This window comes from Patagioenas fasciata, chromosome 2 (assembly GCF_037038585.1).
Source record: "Patagioenas fasciata isolate bPatFas1 chromosome 2, bPatFas1.hap1, whole genome shotgun sequence".
Classification (NCBI taxonomy): Eukaryota; Metazoa; Chordata; class Aves; order Columbiformes; family Columbidae; genus Patagioenas; species Patagioenas fasciata.
In genome coordinates, this window is record NC_092521.1 from 69,324,567 (window position 1) to 69,349,647 (window position 25,081).

The following is a 25,081-nucleotide window of genomic DNA, read 5'->3' on the forward strand; positions in this document are numbered from 1 at the left end:
AAAGAATAAAACAACAGTAGAAAAAAAGAAGTGCATTAGTTAGACAAAATAATGGAAACCATAAATCACTGCAGTGACAGGACTAAATGTGAAACCTTTAATTATACATTTAATCATTTACCAACTTCTTATTTTCCCTGTAGTAATGTTCAGGAAGCTTCAGTAAAACTTGAGTTTGAGGATGGTTTTATTTTATATGTGAATGAGAAAAGCAGCACACACAGACATTGTTTTAAGAATAAAAATCATATTAACTTTAAGCTTCAAGTATGTTGACATCTCTACTGAACACCTTTACTGCTCTCAGGCATACAGTTCCTCACTTAATGGTATCACCGCGTCAATACATATCAACTCCATCTCCATTGCACAGATATTGTATAAAATAAAGTAGAACTAAGGGGGAAATTAGTGGTGCTTCATGAAGTACAGTACAGTATTAAAATGAGAGTGTAATTACATTGTTGAAGAAGATGCTGTGTTATTTATGAAGTATGGACAAACCTGCGCCCACAGACTCTATCTGCTCCATTGCCTTTTCCACAAGGAGGTAAGAAGCAGATGCTAGAGCAGAAAAATGTCTCCTTAGTCCCCAAACAACTTTTCTTATGGATTGCAGAGTCAAGCAACAGAGAGCAGGGCCAGTTGTTACTGTTGCCATCGGGTTCAGTATGAGCAAAGGAATTACCTGATTTCCATAAAAACTCTGTGCACCAGCATAATCTTTCATCCCACTCAGAGTGCTACTTACTTAAAACAAAAGAGAACAAGACAAAACAAAAAGTGAAAAATAGCAAAATACTCCTTCTTCTAACCGAAGAGTAAGGCAAAGTCCAGACAGCCTTCATACACATCCCCTCAAAGAATGTGCAGTAGGAAAAAGCAGATTTTCATCAAAGTCGAAACATTGTTTATATGCTAAGAAAACAGCATAATATTATACTAAAGACATCATCTAGTAGAAATTGGAAAGGCACTATTATACTACTAGATATTGCATCGCACATCAGATAGCTGTTGGCAGGAAAGTACCTGTCCTCTGGAGCACCTTTCATTTTGTTCTATAGTATTGTAGTCTCTGGCAAATTGCCTTTAGATTCTTAGCTGGGTTGGGATGTCACACAGTTTGAACCATAATTCAACTGCATCCACTGGGCCTGGGTTGCAGGGAAGGTGGGTTTGCTCTACTCATTTAGCTCATGCTTTATTGTCTCAGCACAGAAGACAGAAACAGATGAGGTCTTGCCAATGTTTAAGGTACAGAAATGGGCAGGATCAAACACAGTGGAGAGTGACTTTCAGCCATCCCAATGGAAGGAGACAACATTTTGATTGTGTCTTTTGTAGAGACACAAACCACCAGATAGAGGACTCAAAGGTAAACTTCCAGGTTTTTTTGGATTTTCTGCCATGTTATTAATCTGTCTCGATTTGGATTGTCTTTTTGAAAAATTAGTCATCTTCTGTACATGGGACACTTGAATCTGTTGGACTGGACTGCTGGTACTTGACAGACCTCCTGGCTTGCTGCTATGAACTGGAGGAAATGCTCCAGACTCTGCTGTGGTCTCTGCCTCTACCACTCATTGGAACAGGCAAACCCGGAAAGAAATGGGGATCGTATAATTAGGTTCTGACTATCATAGAATCAACTACACGTTTGTTTCTCTACTAGGTAATTCTTTTCCATTATACTTGTAGGAGTCTAAGTACAGTCAGCCCTGGATAAATTAGTTTTCCTCCTTTTCTTTTTCCCCCTTTTGGATCTCTTTTTCAATCATGAGGAGTTTGGACTGATTCAGTAGTAGTTAGATATTTCTGTTTCACCCACCCGATTTGAAAAGGGCCTTAACAGCAAAACATGCATTAAAAGCCCACAACACAGAACTGCCTATTCTTTTAACTCCATGTTAAAGGCTTAAACTAAAAATATGGAAGACGTTGGCCTTAGTACTTCTGAACACATGTGGGGCACCAGAGACCTGGCAACAGGAGTCATTTTTATCATCCTATTCTCAATGGAGACAAAATTCCTGAGGCAATTTTTAAAGTTGTGTACCTGACAACACATGACTGAGATGCTGGGACATTTACTCACCCTGCCAGCAAGATGATCTGTAGGTCTTTGGAGCTTTTCTCTCTTTCCTGTCTCTAGTCCACTCATGCATCAGGTCCCTTAGAGAGATGGGACAGTCAAGTGAATTTGTGTTTCTTGCTCTGGGTGTAAGATGTTTTCCTGTGACAGAGACAATATAGAGACCAAATGTGGTATATGAAGGCACTGGAACAATAATTTCCAATCATACTGTAATTCAAGTAGTCCTACATCCTGCCTTCAACAGTAACCAATATTGGGGAATAAAAACCCCGAGAGATGGTTTGCAAATAAGCAGCCTGGGGGAATCATTGCTTCGTAAGTGCCAGAATCTTTTATGCTGCCCTATTTAGTTGTAGAGAAATAAAGTGTATGTAGAGGGTTTCCAGTGTTTTACTCTATAGTATCTTATATCGATCTATTCTACTAGTTAATCAAGCACATTTCAAGTAAGTTTTTCTTTCATCAGTGTTAAATGCATTCATTTTTGAAGTTTCTATCCCACTGTTCATGTACTACAGCAATGACCATGACCCTTTCTGAAATACTCATTCGATCCCATCATTCTACGCATATTCTCTTTCCTGTACCTACTCTAAAATGTCTTTTCTACTTGTTTTTCACTCTATAATGTCTTCCTTAAAGATTATCCATTGGTTTTGTGGGATTTTTTCATACCTATCCTCTTTAAAGATGAGCTGGTCATACCTAATATACTGCAGAACAGTGACCAAGCATTTCTGTTTCCCTCTTTTCCTCCCTGTACCAACAAGTGAGCTGTGGGAGGCCAGTTCAAAGTCAAGTGTGATAACCATCTGCAGTGCTTTTCTGCTCCATCTCCTTCTGAAAATCAGTACATCTGACAGAGAAGTGGGAGAGGAGAACTTGGAATGCACACGTCAATCGCATCCTCTACAACCACTGGGCTGACATGGTTCAACTGGAGAAAAGCAAACACGCAAAACCCCAAACATACTGCATTTAAGAACATTATTAAAAGCAGGAAAGGGCAATTGTCTAGCTTTGAGGACTTCAGATCTCACCTGAATGAGTTTTCTGATTTGTCAACTGAATAGACAAGAAAATTGAATAATCCAGAAAAAAAATAATCCAAGCAAGACTGGGTAATCAATATCCTCGCAAAGCCTAAAACACAAAGGACTTTCACTAAGAGTATCTTTAGAGGTGAAACTGAAAACGTCTCTTCAGAGATTTTTCTCTTTTTCTATCAAAGGTCATGGGTATCAAAATCTATCGTCTCACTTTAGATCAGTTATAAAGCTACTATAAATAAAGTCTCCTATATGGCACCTTGTCATTGATTCCCACTTCAGTGTAATCAGCACTGCAGACACAGGAAATTCTTAAAATAAACAGCAGTATTCTCTAGTTGCTGCACTTAAAATGGAGTCACAATTTCAGTAGTTTTATTTAAAGACATTCACTGTAATTGCATATTTAGCAAACTATTTTATTATTGTTTAGATGAACACAATTACGGTATCAAAATACAGTGTAACTATGGCAACAGTAATTCATAGTTTACCACTCTCTTTACCTCTAAGCAAATTAAGTCATTTTGCTGACATATTTCTCCACTATAAAAATATGATAATTTCCAAGGAGCAGTGTTAGTGTTTACTGTTATAAGAATTACTCCAATATCTTCTATGACAAAAGTAAATACATCAATATACTTTTCAACACCAAGCCAAACCCTTGTAGAAATATAATGTTTTAATATCCTTCAGATTACACTGCTATATCTTGCTGAAAAAGATTTGGGGATGTGAAGATGGAAAGATTGGAAGTAAGAAGGATGACCTGAAAAATCTGAATCAAATATTTGCATCAATTTTTTTTGACAGCTCAAACTTGAATGTGTCTCCTGAAAATACAAGGCAGCAAAGGGGCCCAGATGAACAAGCTGCTTGCTGACAACAGCCTCCCCAGTGCATAGGGACATCACATCTCACCATGTGGAAAGTCATGCAGGCATAGCAGAAGGGTAGAGTGGAAATACAGAGGATGAAAACACCGGGAGGGTTGCTTAGGAAGAGTGCTTGGATAAAATCGAGGAAGCTAGAACTTGGCTGGGCTTGAAACTGATGAGGGACATGAGGAGCAACCAGATGAACTTCTGGGAGAACATCAGCAGTAAAAGGAAGGCTGAGCAACAAGTAGTTAAAAGAGCCTGGTGAATCTGCATCCTTGTAGATATTCCAAACTCAACTGAATAAGGTCTTGAGCAAAATTATCGAAGTTTCTCTCATTTGGTATCAACCAGAAGGTTGTTTTAATCAACATGATTCTGTGATTCTATGAAATACCTAATTTGCCTGCAATTTTCTTCCTTCTGAATAAAAGAAGAGTGGAAGTGAAAAGAAAACACACACAAACACACAAAAGGTAGCCATTTATTTTGTATTTAATACCTTTTGGAAAGAAGAGGTGCTGAATTTGAGTATAAAATACTGTGAACAGAGTAAAACTGTTAGACCACTATTAATTGCATTTTTTATTTTTTATCCTTCACGCTTTATTACCTACATGATTTTTTCAACCATTCACTTTGGTCTACTTTTTTACTTTTACTGAATTAATGCAGAATGATAAAAGATTAACTGATGATTTAGTTCTCATCAGATTCTTGACTGATTTAGTTAAGCTCCAAGTCTAGACAGGTGCTAGGATTGATTAGCACAGTTTGGTAGGCAGCTTTCCCGGTGCCACATACTGGCAGTTCGCAAGTGACACTATAATAAGTGTGAATAGATAGGACATGGAGATCTTAAGTCCAGTCTTCACAAAAGGACTTATGAGGCTGCTCATTTCCCTGGGTAGAAAGTTTCCACTGTACCATGGGATGGCACCAGAGTGCAGGCACTATTATTTGTCCAGGTGCATGCTCCATCTGTTTCTCCCTTTTTACCTGTTCATGTTTACCCAAGAAAAAGCAAGAATTTAGTACCACACACTTTTCAAGCCTGAGTAAGCAGCTTAATTATTCAGACAAAATATCATTGATTTCAAAGTGTCTGAACAAATGAATTTCAGGCTTGCTGACCTCATTGAGAAGGACAGCCAACCTTCTCAGGGAATTTCCAATTATGTTACTTACAGTTCTTGTTTCTTTATTTCAGGAGCATTTGATACAATACAGCACAACTTCTGGTATTGCATGCACACAGCTTCTTTTGAAATCAGAGACTTTGCTTAAGATGTAGACCTTCAACTTCCTCTGAATTCAAGAGCAGCCTATGTGCAAAGAAAATATACAAATCAAGGAAGCTGACAGAAATGATAAAAAAATAAAATGGCAGGCTCAAACATCCACTAAAATTAACAGGACTGCATACGACTATGAATGTGCTACCCTTAAACATGAAGTAAATCTCATACTCTGTCGTTGACTTCTTCTTACACCATAAATTCAAGTTTCTCTAGTATCATTCCACAGAGTCATCTTCCAACAAGCCACATATTTTTTTTCTTCAGTCTTTGCAAGTGTAAGCGTTTAGACAATGGAAAATTATTTTCCCCAGTGTTCACTTTCAACACAGGAGGCATGCTACAAAATAGAGTACCTATATACTACATTTACTAAATATAGGCATGAAGCGACTTCCCAGGCTATAAATGGACCACATTACTCATTATGTTATTTGCCATAATAGTTGAACACCAATGAGCTGCAGAGCCAAAAAATATCCAAAAATGGCTACCCAAAAAAAACTAAAATTAAGTTATTTGACAGATAGTAATTAATGCTATATACCTCTACTCTTTGTTTTATGAACAATATGTACATTATATTTATGTAGAGGAATCCAGTTTTAAAAACTCTTACATTTTTCATAAAAAATAGACTTTATTACAGAAAACAGTGCCTTTCCATAAGAGCTTTACAATTGATTAAATAGGATGGCTTTTCCTAAAACTCTTACATGATTGCATGCAAAGAAAACAGATGGTCTGTGTAACAGTAATTTGATTTCTTCCAGTAAACATTACTCATGATATAAAAAATGCTTATGTTAGTCTCTTCCAGAATGATGTGTGAGCTTTGCATCTCTCTTAAAATGAAGCCTGTAACTCTGTTCAAGAAACAGCACAATAGCTCTGGTTTCCTAACAAATCAAATAAAATCAGGTAGTCTAATGCATCATTCCTCATCTAAAAACCTGACAACACAGAGAATGATTTTAACTTCTCACTCTCTCAAAAGTGCTTAACATAATGTTGTGCTCTTTTCTCATTTCCTTCTTTTGTAATATCAAAAATAATAAAAAAAAGAACACCATTTCTACCTTCATCTTTGCCTAACAGAGGAATCATAAGCCAGAATATATTGTCTGTTCTCTTCTGATTGCATCTAACATTCCTCTCCTTTATATAGCTGCAGGTATATAAGAAGGGAAAAAAGCCTTACTGATAAGTCTCTATCTGTCCACCTCAAATTTTGTTCTATCTTTCGAGTCACACCAAGAATCCTGCAGCACCCAAATTTCACTGAAATGACTCCACTCAAGCTTCATGCATCCCAAACACTGAATGAAATACCATCTGCCTTTGTAAGACAATCAGCCCTCATGAGGTCATCTTAAATCACTGAAATCCTAGGGACTGAAGCATCGATGGGAGCTCTGTTCCCGCAGGATTCCAGTCTGGGATGATGATGGATTCATGCTGTCTTTTACACTGATCTTTTGCACAGAGTGAGCACAGGTGGATCTTTCTCAAAGACACAAATCTAAACCCTAAGAGTGCAACAATAATTCTGGCCCTAATTTTTACAGGGCCTTCACACTAGGGCATGTTCCATCATCTGCAAGTAGTAGCATTCCTGCTGGGATGTAACCCTATTTGTCATTATCTTGTCTTGTTTGATTACTGTCGCTTCACCTGACTGGCCTGGACTTACCCCAGCCAAATGAAGAAAGGGCAAAATTCTATTAAATGCTTGCTGGGAGCACCCTAGTTTGCCATTCTTGTCGGTGGGAATTAACGGTTCTCAATATATTGTAACAGGTACTCAGACCCTTGAGAAATTGGGCTGTTAATTAGATATTCCCTCATGACATTGTGCGATTATTTAATGTTCTGACAAGATGCCTCAGCAATCTCACAGGCCCTGAATTAACTATCCTAGAAGAGTTCCTTGCCAACTGCAATTCTGTGAAACCTTTGTCATGCTTGGCCATGGAAGCAAATTGCATTACATGGAGCATATGAAATGATTTACCCAATGAATTGGTGGAATTATATATAACATGTACTACTAGCCAGGCTAGAGATGTCCAGTTTTAAATAGCTGTTTCTTCTTTGTCCCATTCTTAATTCCTCACATGTGTGCTCCCCTCCACTTTTCCATGTGCACTTTTTATTGTCCCACTTGCTGGCAGAGCTCCACAGCAGGAGCAGTCCCTGTGGCAATGTGGGATGATTCATCATGCAGCCTCCATGAGGCAGATTAATACTGCCAGAGGATTCTCTTATAAATTTCCCTTTCCCCTGTCTGGCTCATCTGCATTATCATATTTGTTTCTCACATGTAAATTTCCAACTCAAGCCTCCGCATCCAGGGGCTGCTGAAGCTTTTTAATCTATACTGAAAAGTTTAATACAACCCCAATAGAGCAAACATTTCTGCCTTGCAGCTGATGCTGTGTTATCAAACACATTAGTAAAAGCTACAATAAGCAGGAAAAAAAAAAAGTTTAAATAAACAAAAGAGTGCTGAATTATGTAGTATGTCACACAACAAATGGTCACTTTTGTATCATTGCCTATGCATAGCAGCTTTAGACACAATCATCTCAGGGGAAAAGAGCATGCTATCAAATGTTTCCTGTAGGATTTTAGCAACAATGCCATACTGATTACTAGACCCTGGCTCAAGTATTCAAAATTATGATGCTTAGCAATCAATATTAATCTCCCCTCCACTTTTTAGAAATGGAAGCTAGAGAGGGAGTATTTGGGCCATCTACCCTAACTCCTATGACACCAAAATACTCATGTCAGACTCAAGGACTACAGGTAGAGTATTTCAGCTATAGGCAACTGAAATGCATGCTGCAGGTAAAGAATAAGAGAGACAATGACTGTCCCATGAAAAGTATTAAAAGACACTCCAACGGTTGCATTTTTAGGAATACTTTTATCCACCTTTGAACTTCTCCATCCCTGCTGGGTTTCAATACACTTTCTGAGATCACTACACAGAAATCACAGCACTTGAGTGCTCTCTTCTAAGGCTTATAGTTCCTATGTTTGCAACTGCTTTTCAAAACGTGTATTCAACTCTACTTGTCTGTGATCACAATTACTATGAAGTCCAGCTCAAAGAATTCACAGACACAGAGCCTCTCCCAGTCTCCTCACTGCCCTCCTACCCAGCCAAGACTCTTGTTTTACCTGATTACCTTTTAGGAAGACTTTTTTCGTCCTCTTATTGTTAACAAGATTTCCATCGACTATGTTTTTTTTTTTTTCTGTGAGCCTTCAACACAACTTGTGTCTCACAAGCATCATCAAATATACTTTCACAATGAGAAATCTAACTTCAGATAAATCATTCTACCAACTAGTTTCAGCTACAACAAAAACAGTTCCTTGAGTGCTTTATGCATTCTGGCAAGCATCTGCTTTGCCAGGAGTGGATTAAATAACACTACCTCTATTATTCTAATAGTGTGGGAGATCATATAAAATATTTATATTGTGAACTGCAGGCAAAATGCCTACTCTAAATTATGCTCCGGAAGCTCAGTAAGATTTTATATTGACAGAAAAATACCTTAGTTTAAATAATTGGGCAATTTCAGTTATTCCTTATTCTATGAATCTCATGTAATTTTGCTCTTTCACCCCTTGGGAACGTGATCTATTTTAGTAAGTACTATTTTCCATGTTCAAGGGTTTCATGTGTACTAGTACAAACATCTCACCCACATCATACTGAATTGCAGGACCAGCATTAAGGTAACTATAAAAACACACAAATGCTATCAGTGTAGATCAATGTTCTGCCTGAGCTTCTTCATTGCATTATATAGGGCATTAGACATTTTTCAGTACATAGCTATGCAGAAATCTGCTTAAGGCTCAATTTTCAACTAACTTCCAAATCTGCAAACAGTTTGCCTGTGCAGTTATTTGCAAAGACTGTGTTCACAAAACCTCGTCAATGTGGTAAGTTGGCACCAATCTATATGTGTGAGAACGATGTTTCTACAAATCATATACCTTATCCCCAGAGTTGTGCTCTTTATTTTACTGGGGTTACTCCAATTCATTATGTGGGTATGGGCTGCAGCTGGGTCATGGCAGCCACTGAGATCCAGTGCAGCCAGAAGAGTAACTGGTCTATCCATTCATCCTTTCTGGGTTGGGAAAAGGACTTAGATACCCAGTACTCTCAATTTCAGTACATCAAGAAGCATGAAGTCAGTCCCATTCAAAATCAGAATGACTTTCTAGATAAATAAAATGAAACAAACCAAAAACCAATCATCTTACTGTAGCTTGTCTCATGACTTGTTGATCTCCCCTTCAGCCCATTTATGCAAAACTGCAATAACTTCAGGCTTCTCCATGGTTGAGATGGACAAACGACAAAAATATGCACGTTTCCTTTGCTATTAATGTAGACACCATGCTGACTCTCTATTCACATCTATAATAACACCTATGCATTTCCCTGATTTCTTCTCACTTTCTCAACCTGACCCTCAAGCTGACGCTCATGCTCCTGCATTCCCATCAGTCCTTCTGTCCTTTTACTGTCCCCAGTAGAGAAAAAAAATACAACTGCAAAAGTGAATAATGAACTTCCATAACCCAGTAAGCACTACTCCCATGTATTATGTTTTCTAATGATTTTTCAATAGAGGTTTATCAGCTGCCTTGCTAGTAGATAGTAAAGCACTCAGCCAAACAACACTTTCTCCAGTTTACTACTTTAATACTACTTAAAATTCTTAAATAAAACAGAATCAATTCTCAGTCATTCAAAGAATGTAAAACAGTTTTGCACTGCTGTCTTTTTGCAGTTACCATTAACTATAAAAACAGAGAAATGATCAAATAAATTTTGCTTATTGCTCAAAAAAGTACACTCAATAATATACTGCTCAGTAAATAGTATTTATTAAAGAGAACAACATCACAACAGAAATATCCAAGTACCTAAAATAATTCATTTCAGACTTGTTCCATGCCTGGGACTCTAAAAACAATTCCACCAATCTGTTCCTTCGCTGTGTCCTTGGACACAACCCCAGGAACACAGAAATCCCTCATCCCCGCTTACGCAGTCACATCTTGCTCTACAGCAAAACAGAAGAGCATCTCACATTATTGAGAGAACACTTTCCAATATTCTTGCAGCAATAGCAAGATGTTTGACTTTCACTTCCATTTTAAACTTAGATGCTATTTCTCTCACTATGTAGACATAACCTGAGCATCAGACACACTGTCGACTATTTCAAGTTTTGTACCCCAGATAGTAAGCAACTAACGATATGGCTGAAATGTCCACAAGGGTGCAGCCTGTGTAAGAACTGCATTTAGCCTAAAATTTCAAGTGTACTCCAGTAGTCTGATGTTGGGGAAGGGAAATATTTCAGGTAACTTGAGAGGGTCTAGTCCCATAACAGGTTGCATACAGATGTGAAGCTGACCTGTTTATTTTATATTTAAACAGTGCTGACGACATTTGTATGCTTTGCAGAGCAAGGAGGCAAGTAAGACTTCAAGCCGAGACTTCAATTCAGCTGCTTAGCAGTATGTCCCAAGGTGACTAGGAGGGTTGAATTTTTGCAGGTCTCTTTTGGAGACCTGTTCAACAAATACAACGAAGCAAATACAGACCAACCATTTGAGTAAGAACTGCCATGTCAGACATGAAGAGAAAACCTATCATGCTTCGAATTTCCTTGCCCTAAGATCTGCAGTGACAACATGCTATCAGCAAGTAGGATTCTATTGATGTAATCCTCTTCCCCCCGGCAAAATACGAACCAAGTTCCTCAACACTGATTTCAATATTAAAACATGTTCAGAGAGAGCCTTTTTCAGGTTCTCACTGAAGGTGTTGCTTGAATTTATGGCTTGTCACAGCTGACATGATTCTTAATCAGAGCTCCTTTAAAAACACAGTGAATAGATAATAATATCTGGAAAACTAGGACATTAAAACTTTGATTCACATAGAACATCTCCCTAGTCTTATCATACATTATGCATAGCTGCACTATATTTTGAAGGAAACTGCTGTGACGTGTTTTTAGTGGGAGATATACGCATGACTACAGAGTCTACAGCATATCAAAAAACAGGATTCTGATCTGTTGAAGATGTTCAGATAATCAGGCAAAACTGCAATATAGGAAGACTTTGCCCCAAACCAGAAGTATTTTTGATTGATAATTAAACACTTGGATTCCATATTACCATGAAGGTATCTTGTGGGAGTTATAGTTTAGGTGCCTCAGCAGTCCAGTGTCACAGATATTTAGTTTTCCTAAAACTCATAATTTACCATGTGAAAATTAAGTCACTGGAAACATTCAAACTCCAGTTCATATACAAAAAAGACCCAAAGCTACCTACTGTTATCAGGTTAGTTTTGCCTTTTAAAGTGATGGCAATTATTGACAAATTGGTATTAACTCTGATCTCTTTAACTGTTAGGTAGATAAATTTTCATTCTTACAATATACTTGACAGTGCTAACATCATATCCCCACTTCAGTGATGTGACTGAATTTAAAGATTCATAAATTCATTACTACAGTACATATCAAGGTTAAAAGAGGGAGAATTCCCTTATCAGTATGAAGGACTCGTACAGTTTGCAACAATCCTAGATGAGATTACCCTTTTGTCTTTCAATAAGCAGTGGCAAATGTTCATAATGGACTGTTTCATCTTGGCAATCATCTGAAAAGCATCTAATTTAATTAAAGCTTTAGGACAAAGTGATCTCTCCTTCAACAATTAAATATTTATGTTAACACACATATCACTTAATTGGCATAACATATCAAAGGATATTTATTGATTGTACAGTGTGTAAGGACTGAAAATAAAAGGTCTAGCATCAGCTTGAAAGTTTTTTCTTTACTAAACACTAAGTAAAAAACTGCAAGGCAGAGAAAGAACATCAAAGATTCAATAATAAACAAGAATTAAGACAACTGAGATTTTAATGATGATTAGCTCTATGCTACCACTATGCTAACTGCTGGCAGTACAAACTGTATGGTAAGTCACCAGAAATACTGTGGGCACAGAAGCAGCATTGACTAATGCTGGAACTGAGAGAAAGAACAGGAGCAGAGATTAGAGAGATCCTAGGCTCAACAGTAGGTCTGTGTATTCTTGGTCATTAATCACTACTGATCATCTGATTCCAGATCTGTGCCAAAGAAGCTGTAAGTGGCATAATACTATCTATGTCAACATGAACAGTATAATGAAACAATATCTACAGCCTACATCATATCCACAAAGATCTAAAGAATGTATCACATTTTATTCAGTTATCTGGCAGAGAGAGACAGAATTTAAATATGTGAAAGCCACCCTAATTGGAAACATCCTTTTCAGGCTTTTTTCTGCCTTTTTCCTAGGGAATTAGGACATATCTGTGAAGGGGAGGAGGTGAGAATTTGTCTGAATAGTTGCTAAAATTAACTTAAATGTGCAGTTACAGACCATCTCTTCAGCTAACAAGCACTTACTGATACCATTTTATTTAGTAAGAAGCCGACTTCTACACTAACAAGTAGCTCAATGGGGAACATTCAAGCAATTTCATGGAGGAAAAATCAGAAATTAACCTCATATATATGTCTTTTGGAGAGCTTACAGGCTCTACTGTTAAAGGCACATTTTTTAAATTTGTCTATCGAAGGTGAGAAAATAAAACCAAAAATTAACAGGCTTAGGTGTTCAGTACCAAATCAAGGGACTAGTTCTGACATACGTGTAACTACCCTGTTATGCAGCCACTGATACATGTAAAACCCGCTCACTGACGTTGCAAATATTAGCAAATGAAGTCTGTTTAAGCTATAGTGTTAACACTTCAGGCTGGCATGAACTGATGCTGCTACCAAACATCGTCCTGGATTTTTCTGTTAATGTTGCTGCTTTTGTGGGTTTAACCCAAGCTGGTTCCTTCCAGAAACACTTGTGGCAACATCAGAGAGAACATAAGTAAGGCAATAAAGCGGTGGGGTGGATGGAGGACAAGATGACTTCCTTCAGTGGCAGTGGGGGTTTAAAGCGTTTGATCTCATCTCCACTCTCTTTTTTGAAAGTAGAAAAAGAGGCAGGAGGGAGGCAATATCTCAACCCCAAACCAGAAAGACTCTTCACTCTACATCCCAGAACTAGCTGCAACACCCAATCAAGGGTGTACTTCCATTATTTTCTAGTGAAAGAAGAAAAGACAACTTGCCAGAAATTGTAGCAACAAAAAATTTAGAATTGATGCCTCACAGGAGGAAAGTGACCAAAAGAAGAGTAAAAAATATCTGACAAATAAAGAGAATGATGTCTGGGAAAAGAATAGGGAATTCTTAAGAATGGAGTGGTGTTCTGTGTAAACAAATAAAAGTGAGACACAGGGTGTAAATTTGCTGGGTGTAACATCCCCAAAACAGAACATAATATCATGTAAGCATCACTAGTTATTTCAGCCATATACTGCTCAGAAATAGCCTGTGGACTCTCCCCAGTGCTTATTTTAAAAAATTACGTCAATATCTAACCTTATCTCAGACTTCTGTGAGTGTGGAAATGCTTGCTTCTTATACATATCCTGATCACTACGACACCTACAAGCGCTTGTATAAGAGCAGCTGCTTATGAATCTTTCCAACACAGTTCTGTGCACATTCATTTGTCTATTTGGAATGAACTTTCTCACCATGATTTCCTCCAAAATAGATTACATGCTATTCATCAATTTTCTAGGACTATGTATTCCAGTTAAGAACAACATTTTTTTTCCCTGAGGGCCTTTACAAACAAGAGTAAGTAGATGTTGGAGGAAACTTGATAAAGGTCATTTTCAGAAATGTAACATAAAATGACTGTGCAAGATCACAACATATAGTTCAGTACTCTGCCTTTGACAACAGCGAGCTAGAGAAAAAAAAAAGAATCAGTCAAGGAAAGAAATTTTATGTCAAGTAAAGAAATTTTAGTAATCACTGTGTCTGGGACTTTCTGAGCCTAGACTGTTTTGTCCTTAATCAGTCTTGAGAGATCACTTTAAAATATATTCTTTGAATTTATGTCAGAATCATGCATGTTTTCAAAATCTAAAATAGTCTATAAAGAAAAATATTTCCTTACGTTTTAAAAATTCTGCAACTGCTTTTGATGACTTTGGTTTCTTGCACTACGAGAAAAAAACTGAATGCTTTTTTTTGTTTAGTATTACTGTTTCTCATTTAACCATACCCCATCTCAGTTGTCTCTTTTCAAAGCTGAATAACTAGGCAGTAGAATACTAGATGATACTCAGTGTTGATGAATTCGAAGGAGTATGGATGGAGAAGAAAATGCCTTCTTACTATTCAAATGCACTGCCAGGCCTGAATTAGCTATTGCTGTTGAGGAAACCATGGACCATTTTGCAAAAACACCCAGTCAGCTGCAGTGGTTGTCAATAAAGCAAATATAATATTGTTAATAATCAGTAAAGGAACAGGGAACAAAACAGAAAAGAAATAATAACAAATAAACAAATAATAGCGACTAATAATTAGTATTAGCATATTTGAACACTATTATTATTATTATTGTTGTTGTTTCTTATTGTTTGTTATTATTATGCAGTTGTGCAAAACCAGCACGGGTCAATACCTGCACTGATTCACACGGTTCTGCTCCACACTCTATGAGAAACAACAGAGTAACCAGGTATATATTATACATTACACCACATAGAGATCTCAACAGGCCAGAAGACTGCGTCAATCAAAGTAAAACCAACAGATGGAAGATTGTTACTGTTTCATTGGGCATTTTTTAGGTGAAACTTACAATGTGTCCAATTTTGGGCTCCCACTTCAAAAGAGACATTGAAATATTGGAGATGTGCCAGTGAAGTACCACCAAGTTGATTAGAGCATTGGAGACCCTGACGCCTGTTGAAAAGTCTATGTAAATCAGTTTCCTCAACTTAAAGAACAGAAGGGTCAGCAGGGAGTCTAATCACATTCTCTCAATATCTAAAATGTAGTTATAGAGGAGATGGAGGTACTTTTTTCTCAAGGACACAGTGGCAGGACAAGAAGAGAGGGGCATCAGTTGCCTCAAAAGTAAGTTTAATCAGTCTGTATGAAAAAAGTTCTTCACTGTGAGAACAACAAAATATTGGAACAGGTTGTCCAGAGAAGTGGTGGAATCTCCCTTGCTGGAAGTATTTCAGGACTTGTCTTGTTGGGCCAGTGGAAAACCTAATCCAAACCCCTGCTGTCAACTGTATGTATGCTTAGATGCTCTCCAGAGGTCCCTTCCAGCCTTGGCTTTTCCCTGTTTCTACACGGGAGGGCAGCAGGCACAATGAAATTTCTGAAACAGCCACCAGAGCGGGCAAGAAGCAGCAGACTAGCACTCTTCAGCAAAGAAAAAGAAATGATGGAGGGCAGAAAGGGAAAAGACAGAGGTTTACAGCATCGTGAAAGACCCAGAGAAGGTAAGTGTGGAACAGATATTCAATCTTTTTGGCAATACCAGAAGGAGGGGATATAAAGTGAAATTTTCAAAGGGAAGACTTGAAAGAAATGAAAGTACTTTTACCAACAGAACATAACTGAACTGTTAAACTTACTGACATATATTTTCTGGCTATCGAAAGAATAAAGGGAATTGAAAAGGCCTGCTGAAATGAGTCCATCAAGGGCTGTTAGTAGAAGAGATGCAGAATCAAACTCTGGACAGGAAGCTGCCAAGCGCTGAGCTGACCGAACATGGGAGAGTATATCAAGGCAAGCATCATGGTATGTACTCATGCCTTTCCTGAAAGGATTTCCCATATTTGGAAAACTAGAGTTCATGGGAGAATGAGAATGTTTTACATTAAAAAAAATCAACAAAAAGAAGTTCTGATGTCTTTACCACCATGGCTGAATCAGGAAAACATTCATCAGCTTAGTGGCTCATCGCTTTGTGGTTGGTCTTTTTTCCAGTAAAAAGCTTAATTATTTTCCTGAGGACAAAATTAAAACCTGCAAAATACATGAAGTTCCTAGGTTTTTGATAGCTGACTGCATAATAACCAACATTTGTCCTATTTTTATTTTTTAAATGATGCTGGGAGCACTGAGATGGAAGAAGGATCATGCATATGATTATAGCAACAGTAGGAATTTTCCTGGCTTTACAAATGAGAACCATAGCTTACCACAGGGAAGCCACAGAACGCCTTAAGGCCCCAACTGTAGCAGCCTGTCTAAACCTGCTGTGCAGCAGAATTTGTTTCTTAAAATTCACAATTTACATCTTTTTGCCAGAAGGGATGTTGCACATTCTCTCATATATATATATATCTATATCTATATATGTATATACATATATAGATATAGATATATATATACAAAAAAAAAAAAAAGTAGATTTTATCACTAGCCTTTGGTAAGTATTTATTTCTTTTCTGAAAGGCTCCAAGGCAAACCTGACTCGTTTAAGAGTGAAAGATGAGCTTGCATACATTCTCTTGGTAGCATTCTCAGAGCATGATGCTGCCATGCTGCCCCATCACAGTGGAGTTCTGGTTAGTGTATTTTCCCTGTCACCCAAATACACAGGTAGCCAAGGGTAGTTCAGTTTCCCAGCCACACCAAGAGGGGTACAGGACAGGAACAAAGATAACATATATCTCCATTGGGATCAATATCAGAAGGCCAACTGTTTTCATTTCAGCCATAATTTTCTATTCTTAGTGTTTATATGGACGAACACAGTGCAGACATATTGATATCAAAATTTGTCTAGGCTTTAACACATTGCTAACATTAGAGAACTGGGCTCTAAAATTGTTATTCCTTCGAACAAAATATTTTCCTGATAGATGCAAATTTCACTGCTGCTTTTTGCTGTCATCAGGAACCAAAACCAAATGGCAGTATCCTAGAACGATACACATATTTGAGCTATATTCACTGGCATCCTGACCCACCACTTCAACTGATTTTAAGGGTGTGTATTACATCCATTCTGTCAAAATATTGTTAAGAAATTCAAACATCCAAATCTGAGTCACTTACAGCACATGGCTCAAACACTCTTTTCCCAGAATAAACAGCAGAGCATTAAATTTCTTTCTAATTTGCTTTTAAAAATTTCTTCAAAAACCAGAGGTAAATCAGTAAGGCTGTTCATATATAAAAAATTTATTTATCAGATCCATTGTGAAGCATAATTTCATTTTTTTGGGGATCAGCTGCAGGTTCTTGAAAGGATTCAATTCTGTATATATATAAAACTCTGTATATTCAGTGACAACCAAAATTTTCTTTTGCAGATGGTGGTAAGCAATTGTCTAAAAGTGCTGCAATCTGCTTTATTCCAAGCCACTACATTAGTTTCCTATTTCAATGATTTGCAAACTGTAATTTATCAAGTCATTTTCATTTGTGACAGTCAATTGTGTTCTTCAGCAGACATTCTCTACGGTTTCCCCACAGAAAGGATACATTTCTGTTTTCTAATATGTTTTTTAGCAGATTAGAAGGCCAAGGAACTTGAACAAGAATATCCAGCAGATTATTTGTTTTTTAAATACAAAGAAAAAACGATAGTGATTGAATCCCAGCCACTCGAATAATGATGTTAATCTGATGAGATTTTGATGAAGAAGTAGTAACTGTCAAGTTACATGGATGACCGTGAAAGATTGCTGTGGGACAATGGATTTTACAAGATTTAGAAAAAAATCTAGGAGAGATGAGTAGATTAAGTAAAGTTAATTGAATGCATGCAGTGTTTCAAGATTTCCTCTCATTTATGAGAAAAAGCAAATAAAACTATGAGGCAATGCTTGAACCCCCAAATAAATACAGTTTTTACGCCAGTGAAGAGAATAATTTACTTTATCTAAAATCAGGATCCATTTAAATGCTTCACAAGTTACTCTTTTTTTTTTTTTTTCCCCCAGACTAAATAAAGCAGATTATCATTATTCTACTTGAATTTTAAATATCTTTGGCCCCATCTTGCTGGTATTTGGAATACATTCAACAAGGTGGAAAAGGTTTGTTGATTTGTTTCATTGAGATGATGAGCTATTATAAGCAGATAATCAATGAGTTTCAGATATGGTTGTCAGCTTCTTAAAAACAAACAGAAAATGAAACTTCAGAGAGAAGAGAACTGATGTTATTATCCTGTGACCCTAACTGAAGCTGATTTTTCAATCAGTATGAATATAAAAAATACAAAATAAACTACAGAGTGCTCTACAGAAACTGCTTTTAAAATATCTCAAGGTCCGTCTTTTTGCCAAAAGGCTTTTAACATCCATCTACATTGCAGTAATGGAAGCATGCAGCAATTAATCACAAGTTAATTTTTTAAACGGAAAGCCAAGAGGATAAAATACTAACTCCTTCACTGACATAAACCTCATATACATATTAGCAAGTGGCATTCACAAAATTCGAAAGCTGCAGAACGTTACAGTCTCTCACCATTTCCTCTCAGGCTGGCAATCTGTGTAAAACACGTGTACCTATGAGTCAGCAATTCATTTGCATGTTACCCCAGAAGATGAGAAAACGGTTGGTTTTGTTTGGGTTAAGGGTTGCTTTTTAAGGAGACTAAAAAAGGAAAATTATAATCAGGCTTGATTACTCTAAAACAATGGGTGAATTCAGATCATACACAAATCAGTTTCATCAGGCCTGAAATGAAAGCATATAAAATTGTGTGCATTTTAGGTATTTTACTACCAAAAATCACCTAAGACATGACATTGTTAATTTTGAAAGATTTCTCTATTTAAAATTGAAATATCAAGTTGATAAAATTCTGATCAGTGTAAGTTAAAAGCCCTAACGCATACATTAGGTCTGTTCCTTTATCCAATGTACTAATAACTGGAGGAACTAATCTTTTAAGGACAGGTCCAACCTGCAAATGCACAGAAATCTACAGTATCTGAACTTTGACTTTAAACCGGCCTGTTTGTAACTCAGTATCCTGACATTTCTTATGGGATTTCAGGTTTTCAAACATGATAAGGTCAATCCCCCACTACATCCATAAATCAGAGGAACCGATGAAGGAAATAGCCTGAGCAGGAGCACTCTTAGCTTTCCTGATTCCTGAGCTGGTTCTTTGCAGTTTCTAGCACAATTTAATCCAGTCTTGCTGCACAGCAAAAAATGAGCATATGAAATAAAGTGATGGCACTGTGGCTGGGAATGCAACATTTCTCCAAAAATGGAAGAGAAAATATATTGGTTCCCCACACCTCCCAGGCCAGAAACCATTAATTGTTTGATTGTGCTTTTTCTTCAGCACTTCCCTTCTCTGACAATCTGAGGTTGAAGTAAGACAAGAGGTTAACCTGGTCACAGTTCTCAAAAATCGTGTCTGGATTCAGACTACTGCCTGAGATATTAATAAATTGTCTGGTCAGTTTTTTTTGCCTGCCAGCCCTTACTGCGTTTTCAGACAACATGGTATTGCTATATTTCACTTACAAATATATTAATGATCAGGAAGAAGAAAGGGCTTTGTCTTCCTTTGAAGACATTTTTAAGTATATTTACTTTTCCACAGACAGAGAAACAAGTGACACGTCAACAAGGAGAACCTGCTTCTGAAAATTCTACTGCCTGTATCACCTTCCTCTGTCCTAAAACTAGCTAAAGCCAGAACCAGTGTCAGCACCGAGAGAGATGAATTATTCTTTAAAAGGAACAAAAAACGGACTATACGAAGATACAAGCAATGGTGGACCACAAAAAACGACTGAAAACAACTGACTACCCCGCAGACATTGATGCAAAAATGCGAAACATGATAAAGTGGAATTGTCTGTTTTTCAACATTATGTGCCCACTGGCCAAACCGTGTCTGTTGTTCTCCATTAAAGTTGATGAGATGGATCAAATAAGAAGGAGAAGTAGAGTTTGGCTATAAATATTCATTCCAAAATGGAAAAAAAAAGGAACATCACATCATCTGTATTTCAAAAGTCAATAAACATAACTTGACTCAACAGCATATTCAGTATTATGCTTCTGAAATCTGAACACTAAAAATGTGAGTGTCCTGAAAATGCCTTAAACTGCATCTGAATAATTACTGAACTAAAATCTCACTGAGGTTTCACAATGCGAAGATGGTAAGACAAGATGTCAGGCTTGAGCCCCTACAGACATATTTAAAGGGATAGGGTGAAGTCAGTGTTTCTATGAATAACTATAATTAAATTATAAAAAGACAATACAGAGAACAATATTTATTCATTTTCCAGTGGCAGTAACACAGTTAGGATTTTTACTTGATTAAATAATATTCTTGATTCTAGATACAAGATAGTACTGCAACTTTAAGGTTTCATATTTAGTGGAATGTGTGGGTTTTTTATTGGGGACATGAAAAAGTGTTGGGATTTTGTGCCATTTAAAAATCTTGTTTCAATTTGGATTTTATTTCCTTCTAGTAAATCCAGAATAACATTTTTATGTTGTTTGACAAAACTATAAAAATGCTTGCACATAGATCAACTGCTCCTCATTAAGAGGGGCTTTCAAATCAGCATTCGTTTGCCCCCATAGAACAGATGTCATGCCATTTTACAATGCATAATTCTAATTTATTAACATCGGTAATGTGGAATTACAAAAACAAGTTATAGGCAGACAACATAAACAATTCATTTAAAGCATTATCCCACTGCCATACGTCTAATTCCTGACTCAAAAAAACCCACTTAATCTGTGATTGAGTCGTCAAGCCATGGATTCAAAATCAATGTGTTAGTCCATTTTCAAAAGAGGAGGAGGAGTGTTGCTCTTGGATTATCATTTAATTTTAACATTTTAAGGATTCCACTGAAGTCATTGGGAGTTCCAATAAAGAATCTGGTAAGAGAAAAAGCTAATTATGTATGATTGAGATGGGACAGGCTTAGATTTCCAGGCTTAGATTCTTTACTCCTAATGAATACAGGTAGAATGAGGTCAGGTCCTCAGAGCACTTCCATTGCACAGCAACATAAAATGACTTGTACGTACTAAAAACAGAGCTAGTCATGAACAGAAAAATATTAAATATATATTTATATTATAACATCTCTGTACTCTCTTTTCTCCCATCAGATTTGTTTCAGAGACAAAGTATCACTTGGTGCAGTATTCTGTTTGGGAAAAGAAAATATTGGAATCACAATTTCTGGTGAAATGAAAATCACAATTTCCAGAGTTCCAGAAAGGAATAACTGCTGTGAAGGTGTTGTCATGGACTGTTAGTGCCACTCACTTATGTTGGAGAATGGAACTCTTTCTTAGATGGCAGAATTTAATATGGAAACCTTCATCCGAAAACAAACTGTAAGCAGTCTAAATGCCAATTCAACATGAAGCTTGAAGTTAAGATTCCTCCTTCTTTTTTGTCAGGCTCTGTATGACTTCCATATGCAGTACAAAAGAGGCCAGCAGTTACTGCGCAATCTGATCGTGTTTGATATCTGTCCCACCCATGCCCCTCATCCGCTATGTCAAGAACAGTTAAAAGAGCGTGGTCTGGGAATCCATCTCTCTAAGCTCTAGTGCTACCATTTTATTTTCTTGTTTGAGACTCATTACTTCATGTACTGTCTTTAACTCCTGTCGTGGTTTAACCTGAGCTAGCAATGCAACCACGATAGTCACTCACTCATCCCCTCCCCCACTCTCCCAATAGGGGAGAGAATAAAAAGGGAAGGGAGAAGCTTGGATTGAGATAAACACAGTTTAATAAAATAACAAAATATGAATACACTACTAAAATAAAAATAAAAGGTACTCAAAGCAATTCCTCATGAACTCCATCCACAACTGAGCAGCCAGTCCCAGCAAGCAGCACAGTCCCAGTAGCTGATCCAAAAGAGAGAAAAGAGAGGAAAAAAGGCAGAAAAGCCCAGAGGCTTGTGCAAAATGACAACAGGCTAGGCTAAAAGTCCTGACTGAAATTTCCTGGCTACCCTCAGAGAGAGAGAGAGAAGAACCAGAGAGATCGGAAGAGCCAAAACCAGAAGGTCCCGCTCTTAAATAATTAGCATGACGCTAATGGGATGAAATACTCTCATTGATCAGTCTGGACGTCAGTCAAGCTCTGCCCCGTCTGTGTACACGTCCGCAGGCATGTAGCAAGAAGAGGGAGAGGCCACGGATGCACTTGCAAAGAGCAAGTTTTATTTTAGTTACCTCTCTACTGGGGGATCTCTGAAGCCACACCTGAGCTCCCAGGCAGAGGTGACACTGGCGGGGACGCAGGCGCTGGTCAGTTCAGCCCTGCTGGAAGATCACTGGGCCTGCTGAGCTCGCCCCTATTTCAAGGCTTCAGGCAGGCACAGCCTGTCACTCTTTCTCACAACAAAGCAGGAATCTCAGACATAGTGATAAGGTGCCTAGAGTTACTAACAGGCCTATGTTGTTTAACACAGAGGTTCTACTCATCAAGCACACAGGGTCAGTAGAACAATTAGTGTGATGTATGTGCTTTTTCTACAGACAGGTGCAAGTCACTTGAGCGTATTTACATCTAACTAACCTTCTCACCAAATCTTCCGCTATATCCCCATACACCATCTCTGCCCCCCCTTCCTCAACACCTGTAAGCAGGGCACTCAGAATGTCCTTGGCTCTCAGACCAGAGCAATTAAAAACATTAACTCTGTGCTGGGGTGTTATCTTGTTTCTCAGACTAAGCCCAAATAACGAGCATGCTAGCTATGAAAAAGAAAGGTTTCAAACTGCACGAAGAAAATTAACCCATTTTCAGTCAAACCAGCACAACTCTTCGTATATAAAGGGCAACAAAACTCTCTGCCTCATATTTTGAGGCAAGTATGTGCTTGCTGAATAGGTGCAGGAGTGCTCATCAGCTACACTGGTGGCGTTTCTGAACCACAACAGCAAGAGAACAAGTGCTTCTCTGGCTGCTGCTTCTCTGAGGTTCTTCATAGATGCAGGAGAAAGAACTAGATTTTGCCACATAGCATTCTGTAGCTGTAAACAAATAGAAACACCAGTTTGGAATTCTACAAAACATGTGGCTCAGCCCAGCCCATACCTCTGATATGTAGGGCAGGGAGAATCAGGGACATTCTGCAGTTCTCTTTTGATCTAAATGCGAGAAGTGATGTATAAGTAACCACACAGTAGACGTTTTTCACAAACTATTCCATAAATGTTATTTGTAAAGAAATTAACAGACAATACTATTTAGGAATGTTACTTCTGATGCTACTTACGTATTGCGAGAAATGTGGTTGGGCAGTTTTGATGTGAGATCTGTTATTGATTAAATACACAGGCATTTATATTAATTTCAAAATACATAGACACTTCTACAACTGTATATATTAAAAGTGATTTTCTATATCCTCCATGGATTACTGATAAGTATGCAAATAAGATACATTATTGTAATGTTATTGTTGTCTTTTGATTGCAATCAATTGTTTATCTTTTTCATTGTCTGCTGGAGCAGCACACACTAAACCTAATAACTGTTTTCATCCAGTAACAGGCAACAGCAACAGCAGGAAGATTCAATTTTTGCTGTCAGAGCAATACTGCACCGAAGACCCCTCCATACATTTTTGAAGCAGGCTAATGAATGCTACGCAGCTGAGATTAAGAACAGCTCTCCACATAACACTTCTTCAATGAGTTATTTTAATTTAATAAGAAATACTTTAGGTTTTAAGCACATAACTTACACTATGAATAATTTGTTTACATTTACTAATGGAAATGTTTCCATTGACATACATACAGAAGACTATCTGGGAAAGTAAGCAATGCGTTGAGCAAAAAGACTTACACTACTTACCCTGAACCCATGATTTATCTATTTCTCCTTGGTAAGTCTCCCTTTTACAGAGGACATATTTTTCCAAGGCTTGCGTGTTTACCTGTAACATTTGCTTTCATTCTTTCTACTTAATTTAATATTCTTCCAGACAGAATTAATTGCATAAAAATTATTAAACTAATACTTGAGTGAATATCTTTCCTATATTTGAAGAAACATTCTGATTAATTCTTTTTACATATAGATAATTTATAAGTTCCTAACTTATCAGGGGCCACAATGTGTGACCTGTGGTGTGCATAAATAAATTTGGAAACATTTGTAGATCCCAGCTCCAGAGAATAGTAGAGCAGAGCTGGCTTTCTTCCTCAGTAAACGTGGAAGGCTATTTCAAAACAAAGGTTGCAGCTACCTGAAGCACTGACTGGTGCCACAAACATCTCCATATAGGTAGCACAGAGGCACACTTTCATGTCCTTGTGCCAGGCTTCTTCATATGGTAGCCCATAAACCAAACTTAGTCCACCAGAGAGTGCCATTCCTTAAGATCACTGGTTACTCAAATCCAAAATTGGAAGACCCTATGGAAACACTCATCAAACAGCCAAACATTTCAAGGCTCAGCCTCTGGCCTACATCGTGCTTATTTTCTTTCCCATCAGTCTGTCTTCCAAAACAGTACGAGTCCTGCAATATGTGCTGTATCTCTCTTCTTGCAAGTCAGCTTTCCTCTTTCAGCTCTGTTCTCCAATAGATTTGCTACACAAGTGAAACCAGCTGAGACTCTCTAGCACGAAAGCAGGACAGTGTTGCTTACTCCCTCTGTCTGCTCCCATTTATGTCACATCTGAACTGGACCAGTTGTATCTCTTAAGATCTGTATGCTATTTTGGGAACATCCTCTACTTTGCTGAGTTCAAGAAA

At 37.6% G+C, this 25,081-nt stretch overlaps 1 protein-coding gene across 5 annotated transcripts in view; it reads right to left on the reverse strand.

The window, feature by feature from the left end:
* LOC136097497 (poly(rC)-binding protein 3-like) overlaps positions 1–25,081 on the reverse strand; it is a 518,562-nt gene that overhangs the window by 413,872 nt on the left and 79,609 nt on the right. For 4 of the 5 annotated variants that reach the window (XM_071804362.1, XM_071804361.1, XM_071804359.1 and 1 more), the window contains exon 2: positions 2,099–2,236. The exons of the other annotated variant lie outside the window; for it this stretch is intronic. The gene's annotated coding sequence lies outside the window, so the exon portion shown is untranslated. The remainder of the gene's footprint in view (positions 1–2,098; positions 2,237–25,081) is intronic. 5 annotated transcript variants of the gene reach the window in all.